Below are 7,259 nucleotides of genomic sequence, written 5' to 3'. Positions count from 1 at the left end.
AAGTGTACAGTGAAACCTGTTTAAACCGAACCTCTTCGGGAAGTAAGATTTTGTTCGGTTTTGGCTGATGATCGGTTTTACCAGATTCACCACGCATACAATTTGATATGACCGTGCTTTAGAACATGTGTGGTTTATCCAGGTTTTCGGTTTATGCAATATTTGATTAAGCCAGGTTTCACTGTATTACTATCAGGTCATAACAACAACATTTTATTTTTATCCAGTTGGCGAGAGTTTTTTTTTAAGTTCGGACATAAGTGGGTTTTTTTTAATGTTGTACGATATGTTTCATGTTTCATATAGAAATTTGTTAATTTCTAAAAATTTGTTTTTTCATTTCATTCTTCACTAGTTTTTACATTTCAGAGTAATTTGATTCTGCTATATTCTTTGGTCTGCCGTTTGTTTGTTTTTATTTCTAAACTGATGTGTTAGTTATAAGATCGTTGAGAAGACTCTTCTCAACAATAACATTGTAGGATTGTATAATTAATTTTATTGTGAACTTGCACGTTGCATAATAGCTGCAAAATAATTTAATAACTGTTTAACAGTATAACTTCAGTGAAAATATTTCAATACTGCGAAAATGCTTTTTATGATACTAGTTGTGTTGAAATTGCTACAGCATGGTGTTGCTTGTGTTTATGTGAAAATAGAAAGTTTTGACAAACAGAGCGGAATACAAATAGTTTCAAATGTTTCAATAATTGAAACAAAATTTGCTCGAACTGGGGTTGAATGTGCTGTCCTTTGTACGAATGACGACAACTGCTGTTCCGCCAGCTTCCTTTCAGCTTTGGAACAATGCGAGTTTACTGATGTGTGTTGTCCTGACACAAAACAAACTAAAGGAGCCATTACAATACGAAAGAATTGTAATCAAAGTATGTCTTTTTAAGATAAAATATCAAATACAATATTTAAAGATTTTTATGATCAATTAACTTTATGTGTAACTAGTTACTGTAGTTAAATAAAGGCAACAGTAGTATAACGCTGTTCAAAAGTCATAAATCAATTGAGAGAAAACAAATCCAGGTAACAAACTTAACACAAACACTGCAGTGCAGCATATAACAAACGCCAACATACATAGCAACGAACTTTAAGATAACAAAAGCCAAATTTCTGACTTGGTTCAGGATATTATTAGAAATAATGGTGGGTTGAAAGTGGTGTTATGGCTAGCCGAACCCCTCGCTTATATGGAAATGTTTAAGCATTTGAATACCGCCATAATCATGATAATTGTTTTGACTAGTATTGTGAAAGTAATTGAATGACTTTCAAGATTATATATTTGTTACAAAAAACGCTACGGTTTGTGATGTTATGTATAAAAGATGTTGTTGTCGTGAATAAAAGATGTTCGTTGCTATTCTGCGGTATGCCTGGTGTAACGACTTTTATGTGAATTATTTGTACGTTTCTCTGTGCTGCGTGGTCAAGCGTTTGTTTTTGCTATATTTCCTTCACGTAGTGTTGTCATTTTAGCGTAATAATCATTTGGACTAAGAGAATACTTGGTACCTAGAAATTAATTCGACTATACTGACAAATAAGACATATTTCAACTGTACTTTTCAACCAAAACTACAACAGAGAAATCATAAATAAACACATGAACGTTGGATACACAAATACCGAGACACGTCGAAAAGCAGTGCAAATTTACACTCGACAAAGCAGTCAAAATCGGGAATAGGTCACGTTCGGTATTTAGAAGACAGACGACATAGATGTTAAACCACAATATAAGACGTGGTAGAAATGTCATTAATTCGTTTAAATATAGACAAATTGTACAGATCAACCAATTCGTGATGATGTCCATAAAATTTACAGAGAGTCATTTTTTATTTTTCCTCTTTGTAACTCTGTTGGAATAGTTTCTGCGTAAGGAGCACACTCCTGTATATGAAGCCCGTATAGAATGAACATTTATGAGCATAACGTATCAGTTGGTATATTTAATATGTTTAAACATCATACCACAGAACATGTTACTAATGAGAAATGGAAAATTGATAATTGGAGAGTTAAAATCGTCGCGTTTGTCATAGATTTTAGAGTGAAGTCGTTGATATGTGTCAGTTCTGAGGAAAAGATCAAGATAAAAAACAGTCATTTTATTTTCAAAAGAATCCATAATTTGAAGTTCACTGGGATATATAAGTTGCAAATACTGACTGAAATATGGGTTATGCGCAAACTAATTAAATACCAGCGAATATATTCATAATACAGATTGTAATATTACGTTCAATTATAAATGTGTTTAAAAGTCAGTGGACAAAACTAGACCACAACTAATGATATAAGAACAATAAAACTTGTACATTGAAATCCTCGAAATGTAAGGTATAGGAAAAGCATTCAAATGTGATGAATAATGATTTGCGTATGTGACTTTTTATATTTAATGGTATTACAATTTATATATTTAAAGATAAAACGGCCGATATCTATTTGTGCCAAAACAGAAGCTTTTTGCGCCACAAATTCTTTGTGCTAATAATACATCTGTGCCAATCATTTTGAGGGCTGCTGGTTTTATTCTCACCGATAAAACAATCATATTATTGCGCAAATCTAATCAATTCGGTTATTTCTAATAATTATTCATATTTCCTCAACTATTTTTTAAGGTCGCTCAGATAACGCATGAGTTGATTTTCGTTCGCATGCTGTTCTCAAAATCTGTCTTTCTAATTTTTGAATATTATTTCCACTATGTTCAATATTTACGGTCATCTGTCAATATCATAGCTTAAAATGACTTCACTATACATCACTATCAAATATCTCCATTATTCCTTAGTAAATGGCTGATGGAATTTATAATCTTCTACAGCGACGAGGTTTTGAAATACAAAGGCTTTTCTACCTCAGAAATATATTACCTTAGCTGTATTTGGCAAACCTTTAGACATTTTTGTTCTTCAATGCTCTTCAATTTTGTACATACTTATTTTTTTTTTTGCCTTTTTAATATGTTTTGATTCGAGCGTCACTGATGAGTCTTTAGTAGATTAAACGCGCGTCTGGCGTGAATATAAGATTTTAATCCTGGTATCTTTGATGAGTTTATTTACAACCACTGGGTCGATACAACTGATGGTGGATTATTTATTCTCCGAAATTTTTGCCAGCCTAGTAGTCAGCACTTCAGTGTTGACATGAATTATCATTGATATGGTCAAAATTATAAACTAATTGTTAACAAAACTTTGAAATTTTGAAATCCGTAGGTTTTTTATACCTCAAAAACAAAATTTGACAATGCTCTTAAACTTCTTACTTTATTTTTCCTTTCTAACATTTTTTTATTCAAGCGTCACTGACGAATCTTTTGTAGACGAAATGCGCTCCTGGCGTAAATTCAAAATTTCAATCCGGAAAAGTATGATGAGTTTGTTTGTTACCCTCTATTAGACTCTTTTTTCTTGAAAAATTCTCATACATCTTTACATGTGAAGTAAAACTAGTCTATTACTGAACAATTTATTTATTGCAGAGTTTCTTAATTTTGATGAGTGTTCTGTTTATAAAGTCGATTGGTTAATAATGTTACATGTTGCAATGAATACACCTTATCACTATTTGTCCGCCGTTACTGGACATCTCAAAGGTTTCCGTATAATTTTGACGTCATAATACAAAACATCTGACGCAACAATGGTAAAATTATTGTTTTATGACGTCAATATTCAAGCGGGGAAGATTCTTTGATCAACCAGGACAGATTTCCAAAAATCGATAAGGTATATGATATAGGTAAAAAAAAAAAGAAGGTTAAATGTGGAGCAAGTTGGTTTCATTTATATCGCGCAATTAATATAATCAGAAAAATAAAGTATGTCGCATTTGATATCTTTTCAAGATTGTAAATTGATTCTGGCCGGTAATAAATTATCATGACAACCTTTGTTTTCATTTCTCATTGTCAAGATTCTGTACAAATGATGCAGCATCGACAAATAATTAAATTATTAATTTTCACTTATATTGAAGATTTATTTTTTTTCTAAGTAAAAAATCTCTTATCCTGTCACTCAGCTGTGCTCGCTCTATTGTAGTTCACTTCGGGATTCTTTTTAGATGAATTCGTGTTGCTTAGTGTTTAGTGTTCTATGCTGTGTCTTGTGTACTATTATTTGTCTATTTATCTTTTTGTGTTAGTCATAGCGTTTTGAATTTATTTTCAATCTACGAGTTTGAATGTTCTTCTGGTATCTTCCGCCCCTTTTTTAATGGATTTTGACATCGGCAAAATACTGTTCCTTATTATTCATGACATTCTTCACTGGTAATGTAGATAATTTCCGCTATATTGAGCATTGCTGGGATATGAAATATTAGAAAAAAAGTGGTTTGTCATTTTCAAAAACCATTATTTCTTAAATATATTACAGATGTTATTCCCAATAGGGACTGCAGTGACTTACCATCAGGGAGTAAGAGCGGTGTGTATACAATTCACCCTGCAGCAGGCAATAATATATCAGTGTTCTGTGACATGGAGACGGATAATGGAGGATGGACAGTGAGTCATTGATAGACTGTTTAAGAAATCCGTTTTCGAATTGTATCTTTGTTTCGAAATTGAAAGACCTAGGTTGATATCAGTCTATAAGAAGCAATCATGGTGCATTGGTGGTATTCTGACCCCACAAATATGAAAGTTCTTTGTTCCATTCACGATCGTTTTTTCTAGTTTTAGCGATTCCTTCAGTTGCTTTGTTACCCCTATTTTTAAATAATCGTTTTAAGATATTTGAACAGGGTTAAACTTGTGTCGCTTTAATTATTTAATCCTCGAACGTTTCAGTCCAGACTCATTCAAATGTGTTATGTCCTTCTCATTTGTTTCTCGCGTTGTACTTGGCCATACAAGCAAACGCTTTTCAGTTCACAAAAGGAATAGTGTGTACGAGTTCATTAGTTCATTATGTCACCACACATTCACAAATCTTTCAATACAGGCAATCTTATCGATCTAATCAATTAACATTCTAGGTATTCATGTATATGTAAACAATTATGTTGCATTTCCAAATGAAATGAAACATGTATGTGGTATGCATAACAACGTTACAAGGCATGCGTATAAATTCACAATTCTAAATCTAAAAAACGAAAAAGGTATGCTTGTTCACCGCATTTGTTGTAAAATAAGATGTCTGAAAAAACTAATAAATTAAAATTGAACTCACCCATGAAATTATTAATGATAACATTTATTGTCTTGTTTTACAGGTAATTCAAAGGAGATTTAATGGAACTACAGACTTTTTCAGATATTGGGAGGACTACAAAAATGGGTTTGGAGAAATTTCCGGAGAACATTGGCTCGGTAGTATTTTTAAACCTGTTTTCAAGTTTTTTTTTTAATTATGCTGACGCCTTTTTAATTGCACCGTTGTCAGAATCATACAAATTATTATGGGAGTTGTGAGTCGACCTTCTATAGAACGTCTATGTAGGTGATTGTTGATTTAATGCCTTTGATTTATCACAGATATATGTGTCTAGCTTAAAGTATTAATGGCACGAGAAATAGTTATTTGTTCCCTTGCAAAAAAAAAACCAACAGATCAATCATTTTCAATATGTATGTTTGCCTGTTTTATAGATTGTCTTCATGAAAGATTTACAGAACGCAATCTATGAAATAATACTTAACACGGAAATAATATTGCAACTAACTACATGCATGAAACATTGATGTTTTGAAAGCGATATTATTTTTTTCTAAAAAAACAAAAAAACAATCAGAACAATACTACATAAGAAGGGTGACTTGACTCAACAACGAAACTAAAATTTTTAATAGAAAAATCAAAATTATTTTGACATCTTTCAATGCGTTCTTCCTAAAATAAATCGGTACATAAAGGGAGCCAACCAAACACATGTGAGTGATAGACAGACAACACAATTATTTAAAGCAAAAGAAAAAAGACGAACAGCACTACACAAATCAAACAGTGTACTAAAAGTGACTGAGCAACACTAACCCAATCAAAAACCGTTGAGATGCTCAAGTGCTCCGTTTCTGTTACACCATTGACATTTTGATCAAATAAATTATGTTACCTCGTATTCAAAGATGTAAGTAGCAACAACATACCGGTATTATTTGTTATGTTTTGATCTGAGTGTCACTGATGATTCTTATGAAGACGACACGCGCGTCTGACGTATCAAATTATAATCCTGGTATCTATGATAACTACTATCACAAAAATGTAACGCATCGACTTTAATATAATGGATTCATAGTTGGGAAATAAAATAATGACTTTATTCTTATTTTTCTTTAGGTAATGATAATATTTACGTTATTCTCATTTTTCTTCAGGTATTGATAATATTTACCTTATTCTCAAGCATAAAGCCTACAAAGTAAGGTTCGACTTTGAAGCTTTCACAGGAGAAACAGCATATGCAATCTATGACACATTTAATGTTTTGGACGAAACGACAAATTATACACTGCACATCTCTGACTATTCTGGAACTGCAGGTACGTTGATTTGTTTTAGTTTAAATATATTTATTTATAGTGAATTGAAAAACAAGTTCGAGTGCTGCCTTGTAGTGGCATTATCCTGCTCTCTTTTGATATCTTCAAGATTGTTTTTTACCTGAAAGAGATATGGCGCTCTCTTAACACAGGTCAGACATTCATCATCCCCTTCCGACGGACTATCGTCGTTTCTCAAGACCATACTCGAAAATGGTGTCAAGAGAGAGCCGAAAATTCAATCCCTGAAATTTTCTCCCCGGTGCAGGGATCGAACCAATTAATGTGCTAGTAGTACAGCTATATCCTACCACTTTGAATCTGAAAGGACTGCATATAATCGTGCTAGATCTTAACTCAACTTCAAAAATTCTTAACCAACAAGACAATTAGTTTTTCACTCCTTATGCTTCAGATATCAAGCTAAACTGACCTGTGATGATTGTTCGTGTTTTAAACTTTTAACCATATAGATCATATGACTTTAAACTCTGTCAGGTCAAAGCTGCCGGTCCCAAGCCCGTATAAAAGAGGAGGGAAGTCATAAAAACAAATATTGCAAAAGCGCAAATGTCTTATGTAAAAAGCGCAACGTCCATTATAAAAAGCGCAAATGTCCTATTATATGAAGCGCAAGTGTCCAAAATAAAAAGCGCAAATGTCATATGAAAAGCGCAAACGTCTCGCGCCGGTTTTAATAATAAATGGAGAAATTAATTACTCC

Source organism: Mytilus galloprovincialis, chromosome 9 (assembly GCF_965363235.1).
Source record: "Mytilus galloprovincialis chromosome 9, xbMytGall1.hap1.1, whole genome shotgun sequence".
Lineage (NCBI taxonomy): Eukaryota > Metazoa > Mollusca > Bivalvia > Mytilida > Mytilidae > Mytilus > Mytilus galloprovincialis.
Note: the sequence above shows the minus strand (reverse complement) of the source record.